Source organism: Sturnira hondurensis, unplaced genomic scaffold (assembly GCF_014824575.4).
Source record: "Sturnira hondurensis isolate 20B ecotype Veracruz unplaced genomic scaffold, ASM1482457v3 Scaffold0023451, whole genome shotgun sequence".
NCBI classification, from domain to species: Eukaryota; Metazoa; Chordata; class Mammalia; order Chiroptera; family Phyllostomidae; genus Sturnira; species Sturnira hondurensis.
In genome coordinates, this window is record NW_028096082.1 from 770999 (window position 1) to 793501 (window position 22503).

Sequence of the window (22503 nt, forward strand, 5' to 3'; positions counted from 1 at the left end):
ACTCGGAATCATTCAAATACATGGAGGCTAAATAACACATTATTAAATAATGACTGGGTTAACAATGAGATCAAGGAAGAAATCAAAATATACCTGGAAAAAAAAGAAAGCTGAACACAAAGAACTAAAAATTGATGGGACAGAGCAAACTCACTCCTGAGAGGGAAGTTACAAGAATACAGGCCTACCTAAAGAAGATAGAAAAACCTCAAATAAACAACCTAACCTTACACCTTCAGTGTCTTTGGTCATATTTTGCTTGCTTCAAACACATAGATTAATGGAATAGAATAGAATAGAGAGCCCAGAAATAAACCCATGTCTCTATGGTCAATTAATATTGGACAAAAGGGTCAGAACCATACAATGAAATAGAGAGTCCCTTCAAAAATGGTGTTGGGACAATTGGACTGGTACATGCAAAAACAAAAACAACAACAAAAAAACTAGATTACCATCTTACACCATTCACCAGAATAAACTCAAAATGGGGAAAATACTTAAATATAAGTCATGATACTATAAAAATCCTAGAGGCAAACGCAGGCCTTAAAATTTCACATATCTCCCATAGCAAAATTTTTCCCAATATATCTCCTAAGACAAGAGAAATAAAAGAAAAAATATAAACAATGGGACTACATCAAAGTAAAAAGCTTCTGCACAGCTAAAGAAACCATCATCAAAATGAAAAGAGAACCAACTGTATGGCAGAACATATTTGCCAATGATACATCTGACAAGGGTTTAATCTCTAAAATATATAAAGAACTACTACTCAACACCAGGAGGGAAAACAAGCCAATCAAAGAAGGGGCAAAAGACTTGAATAGACACTTCTCCCAGGAGGACACACAGATGGCCCACAGACATATGAAAAAATGGTCAAGACCACTAGCCATTAGAGAAATGCAAATTAAAACCATAATGAGATATCACCTCACATCTGCCAAAATGGCTATCATTAATACATCAAAAAACAGTAAGTGCTGGCAAGGATGTCAAGACAAGGAAACCTCAGTGTACTGCTGGTGGGAATGCAGACTGGTGTACACACTGTGAAAAATAGTATGAATTTCCTTAAACAAAAAATGGAAGTGCCTTTTGACCTGGTGATTCTACTGTTGGAGTATACCCAAAGAATCTCGAAACACCAATTCAAAAAATATACAAACCCCATATTTATAGCAGCACTACTTACAATAGCTGAGATTTGGAAATTGCCAAAATGCCCGTAAGTAGATGAGTGGATAAAAGAACTGTGGTACAGGAAGATGGCCACTGAGTAGGTAGAAGCTGAGCCCACTTGCTTGTGCCACCAGAATGGATTTTTAGCTGATCTTCTGACAAGTGACCTGAATAATCAATGGAATCTCAGCTGATAAAAATTTTTCAAACCAAGGAGTACAGAGGATGCTTTGCACCATCCTGTAAGAGATTTTATAAGTAGCGATGGAAATAACCTGTGTGAAGTGTCTGCAGACTAGGAGAGATCAGTCAGAAAATTCAGTCAGTGATCTATCCCCACCCTTCCTGGAGTAGGATCTGGTCACATACAGGGAAACCACCAACCCTAATTGGGAGAGACTTGGAAGTATATACAAAGCCTGGAACTAAGGCCATATAAAATGCACAGTGAGCAGCACGTCCATAGCTGCAGTGCACTCTGGGAAAGTTCCAGAGAGAAACTCTATCTAAAACTGTTGGATGCACTGGCATGCTGTGGTCAGCCCTGACAGAGACACTTTGTGCTTTTGGGGGATGTGGAACACGGAGACACCCAGCCCAGGGCTTGGTGCTGCAGTGAGGGGGCCATATAGAAACCCTTTTAAAAACACTGCAGGGACCCTGTGTTCACTCCCGTGCTTGCACACAGTGGCTTTGCCAACAAAGAAACCACAGTGAAAACTCAGTTTGGTCCCACTGAGTCCAGCTGCATAGGAAGAACAAAAAGTGTCACACTGATGGGACTGCGGGACCCAACCCAGAACAGCCGTTGAGCAGGGGACTGCAGAATGGACAATGTAGGCCTGAGTCTCCTAGGAGAGCAGCAGGCTGGGGACTGGATGACCAGGAACTGAATCTTGGGATTCTTTGCAGCCAGGCAGGTGTCCTCACAGGCAGGCATGCCCTATCCTGACCTGAGGGATTACAGCCTCTATAGATCAGTGAGGCCAGGCTCAGGAACCCCTGCTTGGTGCATATCCACAGGGGGAAAAAGGAGAAGTTCTGATAATCTCTCTGAAAGGGCCCTTTCCGAATTTCTGTCAGACACTATGAGCTACATTGGTTCTTTGGGCCCCAATCCACTGAAACCAGAAGAGCAGACAGATTAGAGACAGGTGCAACAAGGGGGTATTCAGAGTACTCCCAGCCTCAACTCTTAGACATAGGTGCCATCAGTGTCAAGTAGGAAAAAGCTGCCCTTTTAAACACATTGGCCCCTCACAGGAAACAGACAGCTGTTTGTTTTTCCTATAGCTGTTTTTCCTATAACCATACATTATAGGAAAAAATCTGGGACAAGATTTTTTTTTTTAATTTAATTATTGTTCAAGTACAGTCTTCTGTCTTATATTCCCTGCCCTGCCCCCCCCCCCCACACACACACCCCGGGGACAAGATTTGTGGTGAGGGGACAGGAAAACACTCCCACCATCTTGCCTGAACACTGAACAGTGCTCCCAGGAGGTGACCCAGGGATTCCACACTCCTAGTTGCTTCAGAGGCCCCCTCTGGATGGAAAGATATAGGTTGTATTGTCAGTGCTTTTGGACATTACACAAACTACTCATGGACCTTGTGCTGATGTAAAGCTGGTAGGGCAGAACACTGGGAACCAGCCACACCTGAAAGAAACAGCCACAGACTGTGGATCATTTGCGGTCTCAAACAGGCTGCCTAGTGCTAGACTAGGAGACCATCTGACAGTACCATGGGTGTATCCAGAAATAGAAGACAGTGGCAAACACTAGACTCTGCTGAGACAAATTCTGCCAAGGCCTTCTGCTTTATTTGTGTTATTTCTCCTCCTGCATAGCTTTTTAACACTTTTTCTCCCCCCTTCCCGCCCAAGTTTGGTCCAATTATTTCACTATTTTTTTTCATTTTGGTTTATTTCAAATATATTTTACTCTTCCCTTCACTTTCTCTCTCTTCTTATTTTTTTTAATTCTATTTTTTCTTTTTCTGCCTTGAGCCTATTCTGCACTGTTACCACTTCTCTTCCCTCCAGTCCCTAAAAACCATTTTCCTTGTCATTAGTCATCTCATATTCTCTTTTCTATTCTTATAATATCCTTATTCTCTCTCCACCTTCATTAACCTTTGCTCATTGGTTGTTGATATGGTAGTTGTTATTGCATTGATTCCATTTTATTCCTAGATGTTCACTATTTTTGTATTGCAAACTTCAAATTGTACTGTATCCCTCTACTACTCAATTTTGCCTTCCTCTTGACTTTTGTTTTTTATTCATTTTAAATTTTACTTTTCCCCACTCTTAGCCTGGTTTTCATTCCTCACTCTTAGTATTTCTTCTCTCTCTATCCTCTCAATATCTCTCTTCTTTCCTTTGGACATCTCATAAGCGTTTCTTCTTTCTTCATTCCCTCTTACCTTCACCATCTGTATTAATCCTTGTTCATCTGGCATTGATATTGCAGTGGTGGATGTTTTTCTTCAACTTTACTCCTATTTTTGACTATTTTTTAAAATTGTTTTAAATTATACTCTTACCCTTTCTCAGTCCATTTTGCCTTCTTCCCTCCCCTTTAAAAAAAGATTTTATTTATTTATCTTTAGAGGGGAAGGGAAGGAGAGAAGGTGAGAAATATCAATGTATGGTTGCCTCTCATGTGTCCCCTGCTGGGAACTGGCCTGTAACCCAGGCATGTGGCCTGACTGGAAATCGAACCTCGATCCTCTGGTTCGCAGGCCCGAGCTCAATCCACTGAGCTATACCAGCCAGGGCTGTTCCCTCCCTTTAAAAATTTACTATGTAAATTTAATTTTCTTTCTTTCTTTGCTGTTTCTATTTATACTCTGATAATTTCTCCTCCCTCTAACCACTCAATATCATTCTTCTTTCTGTTAGTCATCTCATATTCATCTTTCCTTTCTTATAATAGTCTTAATCTCTTTCCACCATTATTAAAATTTACTCATTTGTTGTTGATAGTGTAGTTTTGAGTGGGTGTTATTTTTTCAGGTGTGGATTTTGTGTGCTGGATTGTTTTGTTGTTCTGGTAGCACCTGTATAACAGCATACAACATGTGGAGGGCAGTATGAACCTGTCAGCCAGCTGGGGAAAGAACCCACCAAAAAACAACCCAACAACAACCAAAACCCAATTACAAGAGAGACCACCTGTGAAAAAAGTGGAGTCAGTCAGGCTCCCTCATCTGGATGTCTGGGTGACCGGCTTGGCAATGTTCATGTGGCCTTCAGTAAAGTCCCACATGTGTAGAATGAAGCTGTTATATAACTACCATGTCAGTATTGGCACCTTGCTGGCTTTGTGTGAACTTAGTATATAAGGGAGTCAGGACTTCCTGTGGTGTGACTTGCAGCTTGTGGCATGTGTGGATCACCCCACCCTGGAATAAAGGCATATCAGACATCCCAATGGCTCTGTGAATTTTCTTGTGTCTGTCCAAATCCCATGTGACCCTTTCTGGCCTCGAATGGCTGCAGGACACCACCTCCCAGAACATTCAGCTCAGGGGATCAAGGAGACTGCACCACTGAGTCCTACAGGACTCCTACCATAGAAAGCCACCCCATGAAGACTGGGAGCCAAAGCAGATTAATCTAATATGCAGAAACAAACAAGAATCACCTAAATGGGGAGACAAAAAACAATTCCCAAACAAGAGGAAAGGAGGAATCCTCAGAAAGACTGGTAAATGAAATTGAGAAAAGCAATGTATCAGAAATAATGATAAAAAATGCTTATGAGGATACTCAAGGAGCTAAGCAAGAACTGCAAAGAAATCTATGGAAGCTTACTGGCAACAACATCAGTATGAAAAGGACATAAAAAACATAAATAAGAGCCAGAAGGAAATGAAAAATAAAATATCTGAAATAAATAATACACTATAAGGAATTAAAAGAGCATGGTGCGGTAGAGTATCAATTCAATGAGAGAGAGGACAAAGTAGAAATAAACACCCAGACAGAAAAACAAAATGAAAAATAGACTCAAAAACAATGAAGACAGTTTACAAGAGCCGTAGGAATAACATGAAATGTAATATTTGTATCATAGGAATACCCGTAGGAGAAGAAAAGGAGGAAGGAATAGAAAACCTGTTTGAAAAAGTAATGGCAGAAAACATCCCTAACTTGATGAGATAAAAAGTCATGCAAGTCCAGGAAGCACAGAGGGTTCTGTCAAGATGAACCCAAAGAGGCCCACTCCAACCATAATTAATTAAATTGGCAAATTTTAAACACAAGGAGATAATATTAAAGGCAGCAAGGAGGAAACAGCTCATAACATACAAGGTAGTTCCAATAAAGCCATTTGCTGATTTCTCAACAGAAAGTACAAGCCAAAAAGGAATGGCAAGAAATATTTCCAAAAAGGAAAAGGAAAGGCCTACAATCAACACTACTCTACCCAGCAAGGCTCTCAGTTAAAATGGAAGGCAAAATATGAAGGTGAAATAAACAGACAAAAAAGGCTAAAAGAGTACATCTCCACCAAGCTAGTATAAGATGCAAACATTGCTTTAAGAAGATGAAAATGAAGAGACAGAATCAAAATTGTTTTCTTCACATAAGGTGAAAAAAAGCAATGAATAAGTTACTATCAATAACCTTAAATACAAATGGATAAAATGCTCCAATCAAAAGATATAGGGTAGCTGCTTGGGGAAGATGGCAGCAAGATAGGTGCGAGTGGAGCCCACTTCCCCTGCACACAGTTGGAACCTAGCTGGTTTCCTGAGGAACAGAGTGAACAGCCAACAGTATCACAGGCTGTTCATACATGAAGGTTGGAGGCCAAAATTGTAGAGGGCATTGAAAAACAGGTGATAATGAGATTGCTTTGGGATGGTAAGGTCCCTGGGTCCAGGGCGGGGACCAGCACGGGGACCAGGACTGCTGCAGTCCACAGCCTGGTACCTGCCAGACCTGCCACAGGATCACTGGAAGAGTCAAATCAACAACTCCCACCCCTGCCAAATAGGGAAGATAGAGTGACACCAGGATGGACCTGGATGAAGTCACTGGGTGGAATAAAGACAAGTGGGAGACACACATGGGTGCTACGACTGTAAACATCTGCTAGGTCACTACCAAAGAAATTGGGGAGCTGGGTGATGCATGGACAATGGAGAAGAGTTGATCTGTTTTGTACCCTGACCTGGATAGTCTCTGGTCTGGTTGGAAAGTTGGGTTGTGTGAGAGGCTGAGCGCTTGTTTGCAGAGGTAGGCTTGAACAGGAGAATTCTGTTTAAAAAAAAAAGGCTCTTGATGGCTGTTTAGGGAACTCTCCTGCAGCCGCTGCCCTTGCTAATCCAGCTGACCCCCACCACCACAACTGTAGTAGCCACAGCCTTGGCCACAGACATGCCCCCACTGAGGCAGCCTTGGCAGTGCCACAATCCCACTGTAGCAGGGCTAACTCACTAAGAGGAAGGAGAAGTCACCCCCTGCCACAGAGGAAAGCAGCAGGGCTCAGGGAGTCAGCACTCCATAGAAAGACTTAACTCAGGGGGCAGCTGAATGAATCAGAAGAGACTTTCAGAGTGCTTAGCACCTAGAACAGCAAAGAGCAAAGGTGGTATGTGACGTGCCCCTGGTGAGTACATCTCAAGGACAGCACAACTGGTGAATTGAAGGCACCAGCCTGGCATAGATGAACAGTGGGATCCCAGCAGGAAATGAAAGAAGTGGTGTGGAGGCTGGGCAACTATGAAGATTATGACCCTGATCAAGCCCCAACCTTCACAAAACCATAGATAGAGAGAAAAGCAAAGGGTGACCCCCCTCAGCCTGCTGCAGCCAGGAAGACCAGCAGAACTCACTTGGCTGGTTTAAAGTTATCAGGAGGCTTACTCCTCATGCCCAAGTGAGACAATAAGACCTGGAGCTGTGAAAGGACCAGGGTCAGACACAAAGAGAGATTACAAGGCTAATCGCAACAATTTAGAAACTGGGACAAATTGCACTTTGCTATTACAGAGAACTTACATGTTTTGTTTATTTGTATTATTATTTCTTTTTCGTTATTTTTACTTATTTTATTTTACTAGTGTATTTTTAATCTCTCTTCTTTCTGTTTAGTTTTCTTCACTTTATTTATTTAATTGCATTGTTTCATTGGTTTTACTTGTTCTCTCTTCTATAATGTATTTTAATTTTCCTTCTTTCACGCCACATGTGTTCCAACAGCACATTACACTAAGTAGTGTACTTCCAATTCTTATTATTCATATCATATAGTTTCTATCATATAATTGCTTTTCCAGCATTATTGTAAATAACTGTTATTCTATATGATTGTAAATACTATTCAGCACACCTCCTGGATCTCAGCACATTTCGTTGTCTTCTAGAACTTTATTACTGTTGTGGTTAACTCTGTTCTCTCACACACTATGCCTATTTTCTATACTTTACTCTCACTATAGCTCATAATTTGATCTCCCATAAGCTCTCTGCATGATTAAACTTACTATCCTTCACCACTCTAACAAGATTCTTATCTCTTTTCTAAAAAGTGGCTAGTTGGGTGAAATATCATGGACAACAACATACTTATCAAAAGGATCTCCTATCTCTTCTCTGCAGGTTGGTACTTTAAATCCCATAGAATACACTGTTGCTGTCTTAATCCATTTTGCCTCCCCCTTCCAACTGATCACATAAAATAGCAGGTGGGAGCTGTGAACACCAATATAACTGTTGGAAGAGAGAACCAACCAACAAAGGGACAACCAAAGATAATAATGGAAGATCGTGAAGGAATGAGTGGAAGCCACACTAAGGTCCACCCAGGATCAATCTGAAATTACAACTAAACAGTTGAGAAATTACCCAGGACAAACAACTGAACAATAGCAAGAGATGAGCCTCATAACCCTGGAGAGACAGAAGAACTGGCTTCCACAAAACCTGTCAGCAACTGCACAGCAGCATAAAAGACATGGTAGGCAGAGTGACTCTCAGATAACCAGCTAAAGGGCAGGACCCACAACAGAATGACCCAAAAATAAAAACCCCAAAACATTCAGAGAGCCAACACAAATGACAGCCTAAGACTAGCAAGTTCAGCAGGTCAAGCACAATGGAACACTGAATCTCACAGGTCTCCTACCATGGAATTTGAGACCACAAACTCAGGGAGTCAGATCAGATCCATTTAAGAAGCCGAGGTCAACAAGAAGACCAGAAGGCCTCACAAACAATGGGAGGACAAAGAAATGAACCCCTAATGAAAGAAAAGGAGGAAGCCTCAGAAAGAATGCTAAATGAAATAGAGGCAAGTCTACTATCAGATATTGAGTTCAAAACAATAGTTTTAAGGAAGCTCAATGAGTTCACTGAGAATTACCAAAAACTACAAGAAAACTACAATGAACTCACTGCAAACAACATTACCATAAAAAGGAACTATAATTAAAAAATTAAATTAAAAGGAAATTGAAACTATCAGCAAGGGTCAAGAGGAAATGAAGAATACAATTTCTGAATTGAATAACACAATAGAAGGAACCAAAATCAGGCAAGATGAAACAGAGGATAGAATCAATGATCTAGAAGACAAGGTAGAAAAAAACGTCCAGAAAGAGCAAGAAAAGGGAAAAAGATTCAGGAACAATGAACAGGTGTAAAGGGAACTACAAGGCAACATGAAAAACAATAATATCTGTATAATAAAGATAACAGAGGGAGAAGAAGAAGAGCAAGGGACAGAAAACCTGTTTGAAAAAGTAATGATGGAAAACTTCCCATTTTTGGTAAGATAAAATATCACACAAGTCCAGGAAACACAGAAAGTTCCAATCAAGGGGAACCCAAAGAGGCCCACTTCAAGACATATCATAATTAAAATGGCAAACTTCCAAGACAAAGAGAGAATCTTAAAGGCAGGAAGGGAGAAACGGGAAGTAACATACAAGGGCGCCCCGATAAGACTCACAGTTGACTTTTCAATGGAAATGCTCCAAGCCAGAAGGGAATGGCAAGAAATACTCCAAGTAATAAAATTCAAAGGCCTGCATATGATCTCAACTTTAACAGGAATCTAATCAACAAAACAAACAAAGAAGCAAAATACAACCAAAGACACTGAAATTGAGAACAGGCTGACAGTGACAAGAGGGGAGAGGGGAGGCAATTTCAGGAGAAAAGGGTTAAGGGTGTGCAGGAACCAGTATAAAGGACACATGAACAATAACGGCAGGGGGGTGGTAGGGGAAATGGGAGGAAGGTGGGGCGGGCTGGGTAGTTGGGCTGTGGTGGGGGGAAAAGGCAGAAAACTGTACTTGAAAAACAATTAAAATATAAATTAATTAATTAAAAAAACAATAAAACCAAAGGCCTGCAACAAACACTAATCTATCCAGCAAGACTGTCAATTAAAATGGAAGGAGAAATAAGGAATTTCCAAGACAAAAGAAGGCTCAAAGAATACACCTCCTCCCAACCATAACTGCAACAGATGCTAAAGGGACTGATTTAAGAAAAGGAAAACAAAGAGTGAGAAAGGAACACAGGTACAAAAGAAGTAAAATGGCAATGAATAAGTACCTATTAATTGTAACCTTAACATATATGGATTAAATGCTCCAATCAAAAGACATAGAACAGCTGAATAGACAAGAAATCATGAACCACACATTTGCTTCCTTCAAGAGACCCAAATTGGAACAAAAAAACTCTAAACAGACTGAAAGTGAAGGGCTAAAAAACAAAATTCCGAGCAAAAGGACAGGATAAAAAAGTCAGGGTAGCAATACTCATATCAGACAAAATAGACTTCAAAAAAAGGACCATTAAGAGAAACTCACAAATACGGAACAGGCTGACAGGGTCCAGAGAGGAGAGGGGAGAGAATCATAGGGGAAAAGGGGAGGGACTCACATGAATAAGTATAAAGGACACATGGACAATAATTAAGGTGGGGGGTGAAAATGGCGGGGGGAGGTGGGGAGCACTGGTGGGGGGGCAGGACAGGGAATATAAAACAGAAAACTGTACTTGAATAAGAATTAAATAAAAAATTTAAAAAAAAAGGAGAAACCCAGAAGGTCACTTCATAATACTCAGGAGATGAATCCATTAAGGAGACATAAACATTGTGAATATATATGCACCCAAAATAGGAGCACCCAAATACATAAAGGAAAATATTGGAGTACTTTAAAAAAAGATATTGACAGAAACAAACACCACTGTCAAAATGGATAGACCTTCGAAACAAAATATCAACAAAGATACTGTGGCATTGAACAATGTCCTAGAACAAATGGACTTAACGGATATATATAGAAACTTTCATACCAGAGAAGCAAAATATACATTCTTTTCAAATGCACATGAAACATTTTCAAAGACAGACCACAAGACAGGACACAAACAAGCCTCAACAAATTAAAAAACACTGAAATCATATCAAGCATTTTCTCCAACCACAAGGGACTGAAACTAGAAACCAACCCCAAGGAAAAAACTTCAAAACACTCGAAATCGTGGAGATTAAACAGCATGCTATTAAACAATGAATGGGTCAATAATGAGACCAAGGAAGAAATCCAAAAGTTTCTGGAAACAAATGAAAATGAACTCACAACAGTCCAAAACCTATAGGACACAGCAAAGGCAGTCTTCAGAGGGAAGTTCATAGTGATACAGGCCTACTTAAGAAAATGAAAAACATTGCAAGTAAACAACCTAACCCTACAACTACAAGAACTTCAGTAACAACAACAAAGATAGCTCACAGCAAGTAGAAGAAAGGAAACAACAAAGATCAGAGCAGAATTAAATGACATAGAGACTAAAAGCACAATTCTAAGGATCAATAAATCCAGAAGCTGGTTCTTTGAAAAAGTAAACAAGATCTATAAGCCTTTAAAGCAGGCTCATCAAGAAAACAAGAGAGTGAACCAAAATAAACATGATATAAAATTAAAGAGGAAAAATTATAACTGATACCACAGAAATACAAAGGATTGTAAGAAATTACTATGAAGAAAATTCTTGCAAATAATTTCTTCATTACCATGAAGAAATACTTGAGAAATACTTCATTATCATGAAGAAATTACTATGAGAAGAATATTGAAAACCAAGGTGAAATAGACAAATCTCTAGAAAAATATAATGTCACAAAATTGAATGAAGAAGCAACAGAAAGCCTGAATAGACCAGTAACAGATGATGAAATTGAAGTAGTAATAATAAAAAAAAAAAACTCCTGACAACAAAACCCCTGACTCAGACAATTTCACAGGAGATTTTTACAAAGGATTTAAGAAAGAGCTAACTCCTATCACTCACAGACTATTCCAAAACATCGGAGAAGTGAGTAGACTCCCAAACGCTCTTTTTTTTAAAACAAGCATGATTCCAATCCAAAATTAAGATAAAGATATAACAAAAAAAAAACTACATGCCAATATCTCCGATAAACATAGAGGCTAAAATCCTCAACAAAACACTGGCAAAGTACATCCAACAGTACACTAAAATGACCATATACCATGATCAAGTGGGATTCATCCCAGAGATGCAAGGATGTACAACATTCACAAACTAATAAACATATCACATAAACAAAAGGAAAGACAAAAATCACATGATCATATCAATAGATGCCGAAAAAGCATTTGATAAGGTACAGCACCCATTTGTGATTAAAACACTCAGCAAAGTGGGAATAGAAGGAGTATTCCTCAACATAATAAACGCCATATATGAGAGGCCAGAGCCAACATCATACTCAATGGGCAAAAATTAAAAGCTTTCCTACTGAAATTAGGAAAAAGACAACGATATCTATTTTCACCACTCCTATTCAACATAGTATTGGTAGTCCTAGCCAGAGTAATCAGACTAAAAAAAAAGAAATAAAAGGCATCCAAATTGGAAAGGAGGAAGCAAATTGGTCATTGTTTGTAAATGATATGATAGTGTATATAGAAAATCCTATAGACTCCACCAAAAAAACACTCAACTGAATAAGTGAATTTGTCAAAACAGAGGATAAAAAGTAAATATTCAGAAATCAAAGGCAGTTTTGTACACCAACAATGAAATATCAAATACAGGGACCAGGAAAAAAATCCCATTTTATATAGCAAGAAGAAAAATGAAGTACCTAGGAATAAACCTACCAAGGAGGTAAAAGCCTGTACTCAGAAAACTACACAACACTGATGAAAGAAATTAAGGAAGACATAAACAAATGGAAGCATGTACCATGTTCATGGATTGGAAGAATTAACATCATCAAAATGTCCATACTACCCAAAACAATTCATAGACCCAATGCAATTTCTATTAAAGTACCAATGACATATTTCACAGATACAGAGCAAACATCTCAAACATTTATATGAAACCATAAATAACCCTAAACAGCTGCAGCAATTTTAAGAAAGAAGAACAAAGTAGGAGGGATCATAATACCTGATATGAAACTGTATTAACAAGGCCACTATAATCAAAACAGCCTGGTACTGGCAAAAGAACAGATACATAGATCAATGGAGCAGGGCAGAGAGACCAGAAATAAACCCAAGTCTCTATGGTCAATTAATATTTGATGAAGAGGAAAGAAGGAAAAAAAATGGAGTAAAAATAGCCTCTTCAACAAATAGTGTTAGGACACCTAGACAGCTGCATTGAAAAGAATGAAAACCCATCACCAACTTAAACCATACACAAAAATAAATTCAAGGTGGATAAAAGACTTATATATAAGTTGTAACACCATAAAAGTATTAGAGGAAAATATCAGATATCCACAGAGGAATATGTGCACTGATACGTCCCCTGGAGCAAGGGACATAAAGGAAAAATAAAACAAATGAGATCTCATCAAAATAAAAAGCTCTCTATGACTGAAGAAAACAGCATTAAAATGAAAAGAGAACCAACTGTATGGGAAAACATATCTGCCAATGATACCTTGGACAAGAATTTGATCTCCAAAGTATGTAAAGAACTCATGTGAGTTAATTCCAGGAAGACAGAGAATCCAATTAAAAAATGGGCAAAAGATGTGAACACACCCTTCTCCAAGGGGGAGATCCAGAGGGCCCAGAGGCATAGGAAAGTGTGCTCAGCATCACTAGTCACCAGGGAGATGCAAATTAAAACCACAATGAACTTCTGGCTAAGATGGAGGCATAGGCAGACAGACACACTGTGCCTCCTTGAACAACCAAAAGGACAACAACAATGTAAAAACAAAAAACAACCAGAACTGACAGAAAATTGAACTGTATGGAAGTCCCACAACCAAGGAGTTAAAGAAGACATATTCATTCAGTCCAGTAGGAGGGGCAGAGTTGGGCAGGCGGGTGGAGAGGACTCTTGGCAAAGCAGTGGCTGGCGAACCCACTGAGGTGGCAGTTTGTGAAATGGGGCACAACACGCAAGGTGGCTGGCGTATTGGGCGGTCCCACATTTCCACACAGATAAACCAGGTGAAACTGGGTAGTGGGACAGACTGCAGAAGCCAGGGTCGTGGCATGGGGAAATAAAGCCTCAAACCACCAATTGAAAACATCTGTGGGGTTTCAGGTGCTGGGAGAAACTCCCAGCCTCACAGGAGACTTCATTGGAGAGACCCACAGAATGTAGGTCTCTAGAATGTACACAAGCCAACCCAGACTGGAATCAGCAACAGAAAGGCCAAATTGGATTGTGGGAAGTGAGGGAAGTGACTGAAATCCAGCAGAGAGTGGAGCAAGCACCATTGTTTCCTCTAAGAACCCTTCACCACATACAGTGTCACAACCCCGTGACTTGGGTTACACCACTTGGGTGTATACCTAAAGGTCTTCCCCTCACTACATAACAGGTGCATAAAGACAAAAAAAAAAAAAAGGCCCACACGAAAGAACAGATCAAAGCTCCAGAAAAAATACAACTAAATAATGAAGAGGTAACCAACCTATCAGATGCACAGTTCAAAACACTGGTGATCAGGATGCTCACAGAATTGGTTAAATTGAGTAACAAATTGGATGAAAAAATGAAGGCCATGCTAAGTGAAATAAAGGAAAATGTGCAGGAAACCAATAATGATGGGAAGGAATCTGGGACTCAAATCAGCGGTATGGACCAGAAGGAAGAAAGAAACATCCAATCAAAAAAGAATGAAGAAACAAGAAAAAAAAATGAGGAGAGGCTTAGGAACCTCCAGGACTTCTTTAAATATTCCAACATCCAAATCATAAGAATGCCCGAATGAGAAGAAGAAGACCAAGAAATTGAAAACTTCTTTGAAAACATAATGAAGAATAATTTCCCCAATCTGGCAAAGGCAATAGAGTCCCAGGAAGTCCAGGAAAGTCAGAGGGATCCTAAGAAGTTGGACCCAAGGAGAAACACACCAAGGCACATCATCATTACATTACCCAAGATTAAAATTAAGGAGAGAATCCTAGAAGCAGCAAGAGAAAAGGAGGCAATTACCTATAAAGGAGTTCCCATCAGAATGTCAGCTGATTTCTCAAAAGTACACTTACAGACAAGAAGGGGCTGGAGAGAAATATTTCATGTCATGAAAGGCAAGGACTTACATCCAATATTGCTTCATCCAGCAAAACTTTCATTTAGAATGCAAGGGCAGATAAAGTGCTTCTCAGATAAGGTCAAGTTAAAGGAGTTCATCATTACCAAACCCTTATTATATGAGATATTAAAGAAACTTATTTAAGAAAAAGAAGATAAAAAATATGTACAGTAAAGTGACAGCAAATTCACAATTATTACCAACTACACATAAAACAAAACAAAAACAAACTAAGCAAACAGCTAGAAGAGGAACAGAATTAAAGAAATGGAAATCACATGGAGGGTTATCAACAGGGAAGCGGGAGGGGGAGAGAGGGGGTAAGGTACAGAGAATAAGTGGCATAGATGGTAGGCAGAAAATAGAACAGGGGAGGGCAATAGTAGTATTAGAAATGGAGAAGCCAAAGAACTTACATATATGACACATGGACATGAACTAAAGGGGGGGAATGTGGGTGGGAGGGGGTGTGCAGGGTGGAGGGGAGTGAAGGGGGGAAAAATGGGACACCTGTAATAGAATAATCAATAAAATATATTTAAAAAAACACAATGAGGCCCTGGCTGGTGTAGCTCAGTGGATTGAGTGTGGGCCTGCAAACCACACGATGGCGGTTTGATTCCCAGTCAGGGCACATGCCTGGGTTGCAGGCCAGTTCCCAGAAGGGGACTCATGAGGGCAAACATACATTGATATTTCTCTCCTTCTTTCCTTCCTTTCCCCTCTAAAAATAAATAAATAAATCTTTAAAAACAAACAAACAAAAAACACAATGAGATACCACTTGACACTGGTGAGAATGGCCATCATAAACAAAGCAACAAACAGCAAGCATTGGACAGGATGTGGAGAAAAGGGAACCTAGTGCACTGTCTGTGGTAATGCAGACTAGGGCAACCAAAATGGAAAATAGTATGAAATTTCCTCAGAAACTAAAAATTGACACTGCGAGAAAATGGCGGCAGAGTGGGACAGAGCAACTCCAGTTCTCCAACCCCTGGGAGAAAATCCTGGAAGATCTACTAAGGAACAGCACAGTCAATTCCCCAACCAATAATTCCCCAGCATTTATGAAAATAAGAGACCAGAGATAGGGACGGACCAGACAGATACAGGTCGGTGGGGTCTCAGGAATGTGAGTAAGCATGGAGAGGGCTGGGCTGGCGGCAGCCCTCGGCCAGTGCATAATGGCCCTGAGCTGTGGCTGCCACAGTGGTCAGGGCCCAGAGGCTTCCATCTGTGCCCAGCCACAGGGGCGTCTGCCACAGACAGCTCATCGGGAGCCAGGCACCCCAGAGTAAAGTAAAAAGCAGCAGTGGCGGGACCAGCAGCCCTAGGCCAGCACCTAACGGCCTTGGAGCTGCTGCTGCCACAGCTCTCAGGGCCCAGAGGCTTCCATCTACGGCCAGGGTCAGGGCATCTGCCACAGAGGACTCATGGGGAGCCCGGTATCTGTGAGTAACGACAAAAGCGGCAGTGGCAGGGCCGGCTGCCCTCGGCCAGCCCGTAACGCCTCAGAGCCACCGCGTTAGGGGTGTAGAGGCTTCTGTCTGCGGCCAGTGCCACAGAGGACTTATTGGGAGCCCGGCACCCAGTGGAGCCTTGGGCGGGCTGCGGGGTCCTTGGAAGAAAGCTGGCTCCGTCCCTCTCCATCCAGGCAGGGCTGGGTGGAAGAGACCTGTCTGCCTAGGTTTGCAGGGAGGGTGGCAAGGACAGGGGGTTGTGTTCAGTTGCGATCTCTGTGGTCACCAGCCCACCAGTCCACCAGCCCACCAGCCTGCCAGCCCAGGAAATTTGAGAGGAGCATTGTCCTAACAAGTTGGGTTAGGGATTGGGCTGGGCGGAGAGGCAGGCTTTCTGGAGAAGTTTTTACGGGAAAGTGGACTGAGGTGTTCTCCTGTGAAGGCACCTTGATTTCTCACCCAACCACAGGACTGGGAAGGACCAGTACCAGATCCCCTGTGACACAGGTAGCTTGTCAGGTGAGCAGGTACCCACACCACAGTCTGGTAGACTGGCTGGTGCGAGGGAGTGCGCCTGGGCCTACAACCCAGCCCACAGAGAAGTCCTGCCGAAACCAGAAAAATCAGATTGGATAGTGTGAAACTCACAAGGGAGGATTCTTTTTTTAACACTTTTTTTTAACATTTTTTAAAAGTAATCATATATTTTTTAAATTTTATTGTTACTGTATCTTTCAGTACTTTGTTCCTCTCCTTTCTTTTTTCCTGTTTTAGTCCTTCTTCCTTTCATTCCAACTTCTTGCTTTTTCCTCACTTCTCCTGCCCTTTCTTTTGTGTTTGTTTGTTTGTTGCTTTATATACCACTGTAAATACATCACAATAAATCTCTCGGGTCTTAGCCCACTTAACAGGTTCCTGAATTCTATTACTGTAGTGATTAACTCTACTTGCTCACATGCTATGCCTATTTACTATTCTTTACTCTCATCTTACCTCAAAATCTGACCACCCGCAACCTCACTGCTTTCTAGATATAACTCACAAGCCTTCCCTCCCAAACAAGAGACTTATCTTTGGTCTATCCTTTCTTAAAAGTGTCAGGTTCGGTTGAAGATTACAGTTAATACTATATATAGCCTAAAGATCTTCTATCACTTCTCTACTGGCTGTGACTGTAAATATCATAAAGTACTCTCCTGCTGTCATAAACCACTTTGCCTCCCCCTCCAACTGATAACACACACACAAAGAAAGGAATACTTGGAAACAGAGAACATCAAGAAACCTGCAGGAGACTGCACCACTGAATTTCACAGGTATTCTACCACAGAAATTACACACCATAAAACCAGGGAGTCAGAAGAGATCAAGTCAAAAAGGTGAGGCTAACAAGAAGCGTATCATAAACAATGGGAAGACAAAGAAACAATGCCAAAATGAAAGAAAAGGTGGAAGTCTCAGAAATAATGTCAGATGAAAGAGAGGCAAGTCAGCTATCAGATACTGAATTCAAAGCATTAATTATCAGGAAATTCAAAGAGCTCACAATGAGCTACTAGAAACTAGAGGGGAGCTACCAGAAACTAGAGGGGAGCGACAATGAGCTCCCGCAAACTATATCAACATGAAAAAGGAAATAGAAACTATCAGCAAAAGACAAGAGGAAATGAAGAATACAATTTCGGAACAGAAGAACACAGTAGAAGGAATGAAAAGCAGGATCGATGATGCAGATTGGATCATCGAGTTGGAGGAAACAGTAGAAAGAATCTCCCAGAAAGAGTAAAAAAAGGGAAAAGAGGCTCAAAAAGAATGAAGAGAGATTAAGAGAAATGCAAGACAATATGAAATGTAATAATATCTGAATAATAGTAATACCAGAAGGAGAAGAGGAAGAACAAGGGATAGAAAACCTAATTGAAAGAGTAATGATGGAAAATTTTCCTAATTTGATGAGAGAAAAAGTTACACGAATCCAGGAATCACAGAGAGTCCCATTCAAGAGGAACCCAAAGAGGCCCACTTCAAGACACCTCAACATTAAAATGACAAAACTCCAAAACAAAGAGATTCTTAAAGACAGCAAGGGAGAAAAAGGAAGTCACATACAAGGGAGCCCCAATAAGGTTGGCTACTGACTTCTCAATGGAAACACTCTAAGCAAGAAGAGAATGGCAAGAAATATTTCAAGTAATGAGAACCAGAGGCCTACAACCAAGGTTACTTTACCCAGCAAAGCTATCAATCAAGATAGAAGGCCAAATAAAGAGCTTCCAAGACAAAAGAAGTCTAAAAGAATATGCCTACACCAAACCACCTCTACAAGAAATACTAAAAGGACTGCTTTAAGGAAAGGAAGAAAACGAGAGAGACAGAGAGAAACTGTGGTACAAAAATGGCAATGAATAAGTACCTTTTGATAACTTTAAATGTAAATGGATTAAATGCTCCAATCAAAAGACATAGAATAGCTGAATGGATAAGAAAACATGACCCACACATAGCTGCCTACAGGAGACCCACCTTGGGACAAAAGACCATCCACAGCCTACAAGTGAAAGGCTGGAAACAAATTTTCCAAGCAAATGGACAAGAAAAAAAAGCAGGGGTAGCAATTCTAATATCAGACAAAATAGATTTCAAAAAAAGGGCCATAAAGAGAGACCCAAAAGGTCACTTCATAATACTCAAGGGAAGAATTCACCAAGAAGACATTAACATCGTAAATATATATGCACCCAACATAGGTGTACACAAATATATAAGAAAAATCCTAGAGGACTTCAAGAAAGGTATTGACAGCAACACAATTATAGTACGGGACTTTAACACCCCACTCTAAAAAATGGACAGATCTTCCAAACAAAATATCAACAAAGATATAGCTACACTAAACAACACCCTAGATGAAATGGACTTGACTGATATATATAGAGCCCTTCATCCCAAAGAAGCTAAATACACATTCTTTTCAAATGCACATGGAACATTTTCAAAGATAGACCACATGATAGGATACAAAATGAGCCTCAACAAATTCAAGAAAATTGAAATCATACCACACATTTTCTTTGACCACAAGGGACTGAAATTAGAAATCAATCCCACAGGAAAAAACCCAAAACACCCCAAATCATAAAGACTGAATTGCATGCTATTAAACAATGAAAGGGTCAAGATTGAAATTAGGGAAGGAATGAAAAAGTTTCTGGAAACAAATGAAAATGAACTCACAACAACCCAAAACTTATGGGACATGGCGAAGGTAATCCTGAGAGGGAAGTTCATAGCAATACAGTCTTGTCTAATGAAGATAGAAACATTTCAAACAAACAACCTAACCCTATGCCTGCAAGAACTGAAAGAACAACAACAAAGACATCCCAGAGAAAGTAGAAGGAAGGAAATAACCAAGATCAGAGCACAATTAAATGGCATAGAGACTAAAAGCATATTCTAAGGATCAACGACTCCAAGAGTTGGTTTTTTGAAAAGATAAACAAAATACAGAAGCCTTTAAGTACACTCATTAAGAAAAGAAGAGAGAGGACACAAATAAACACAATCAGAAATGAAAGAGGAGAGATTACAACTGGTGTCACACAAAGAGAAGGGATTGTAAGAAATTACTATGAAGAACTGTATGCCAAGAAATTTGAAAACCTAGGTGAAATGGACAAATTTCTAGAAAAATAGAATCTTCCAAAACTCAATGAGGAAGAAGTAGAAAGCATGAACAGACCAATAGCAGCAGATGAAATTGAAGCAGTCATCAACAAACTCTCATCACACAAAAGCCCTGGATCAGATGATTTCACAGGAGAATTCTACAAAGCATTTAAGGAAGAGCTAACCCCTATTTTCACAGACTATTCCGAAAATTCCAAAATGATGGGAAACTCCCGAACTCTTATTATGAATCCAGCATCATCCTAATTCGAAAACCAGATAGAAACACAACAAAGAAAGAAAACTTCAGGCCAATATCACTGATGAATATAGACGCTAAAATCCTCAATAAAATATTGGGAAATCTCATCCAACAATAAATCAAAAAGATCATGTACCACAACCAAGTGGGATTCATCCCAGGGATGCAAGGATGATTCAATATCTGCAAATGAGTAAATGTAATACACCACATAAACAAAAGTAAAGACCAAAGCACATGGTCTTATCAATAGATTCAGAAAAAGCTTTTGATAAGGTACAACACCCATTTATGATGGGTACTCAGCAAAGTGGGAATAAGGGAGCATTCCTCAATGTAATAAAGGCCATATATGAAAGACCTACAGCCAACATCATACTCAATGAGCAAAAACTAAAATCTTTCCCACTAAGATCAGGAATAATACAAGGTTGTCCACTTTCACCACTTCTATTTAATATAATATTGGAAGTTTTAGCGTCAGTGATCAGGCAAGAAAAGGAAATAAAAGGCATTCAAATTGGAAAGGAGGAAAGAAAACTGTCATTGTTTGCAGATGACATGATATGGTACATGGAAAATCTTATAGACTCTATGAAAAAACTGCTCGAACTAATAAATGAATTTGGCAAAACAGCGGGTTACAAAGTCAATATCCAGAAATGAAAGGCATTTTTGTATACTAACAATGAATCAGCAGAAGCAGAAATCAAGAAAAAATCCCATTCGATATAGCAAAAACTAAAATAAAATATCTGGGAATAAACCTAACCAAGAACGTAAAAGACCTGTACGCAGAAAGCTACACAACATTGAAGAAAGAAATCAAGGAAGATACAAATAAATGGAAACATATACCATGTTCATGGATTGAAAGAATTAACATTATCAAAATGTCCATACTACCCAAAGCAATTTACAGATTCAATGCAATACCTATTAAAGTGCCAATGGCATATTTCAAAGACATAGAACAAACACTTCAAAAATTTATATGGAACCATAAAAGACCCCAAATAGCAGCCACAATGTTGAGAAAGAAGAAGAAAGTAGGAGGAATCACAATACCTGATATCAAACTGTATTGCAATGCCACTGTAATCAAAACAGCCTGGTACTGGCATAAAAACAGGCACATAGACCAATGGAACAGAACAGAGAGCCCAGAAATAAACCTAACTTTCTATAGTCAATTAATATTTGACTAAGTGGGCGGTAACATAAAATGGGGTAATGATAGCCTCTTCAACAAATGGTGTTGGGAGAACTGGATAGGTACCTGCAAAAAAATGAAACTGGAGCAGCAACTTACACCATATATCAAAATAAATTCAAGGTGGATAAAAGATTTAAATATAAGCTGTGACACCATTAAAGTCCTAGAGGAGAACATTGGCAGGAAAATATCAGATATTTCACACAGTAGCATTGTTACTGATATGTCCCCTGGAGCAAGAAATATAAAGGAAAGAATAAACAAATGGGATCTTATCAAAATAAAAAGCTTCTGCACAACTAAAGAAAACAGCATTAAAATAAAAAGACAACCAACTGTATGGGAAAACATATTTGCCAATGATACCTCAGACAAAGGTTTAATCTCCCCAATATACAAAGAACTCATACAACTTCATTCTAAGAAGACAAGTAACCCAATTGAAAAATGGGGAAAGGACTTGAACAGACACTTCTCCAAGGAGGACATACAGAGGGTCCAGAGACACATGAAGAGATGCTCAGTATCGGTTGCTATCAGAGAGATGCAAATTAAAACCACAATGAGATACCACTTTACACTGGTGTGAATGGCTATCATAAACAAAGCAATAAACAACAAATGTTGGAGAGGGTTTGAGAAAAAGGGGACTCTGGTCCACTGTTGGTGGGATTGCAGACTGGTACAACCATTATGGAAAACAGTATGGAATTTTCTAAGAAAACTAAAATTGTACCTGCCTTGTGATCCAGCAATTCCACTGCTGGGATTATATCCTAAGAACCCTAAAACACCAATCCCAAAGAACCTATGCACTCCAATGTTCATAGCAGCACAATTTAAAATAGCCAAGAGTTGGAAGCAACCTAGGTGCCCGTCAATAAATGAATGGATCAAAAAACTATGGTACATATACACAATGGAATTCTATGCCGCAGAAAGAAAGAAGGAGCTCCTACCTTTTGCAACAACATGGATGGAACTGGAAAGCATTATGCTGAGTGAAATAAGCCAGGTGTTGAAGTACAAATACCATATGATCTCACCTTTAACAGGAAGCTAAACAACAAAACAAATAAGCAAGCAAAATATAGCCAAAGACACTGAGATGTAGAACAGGCTGAC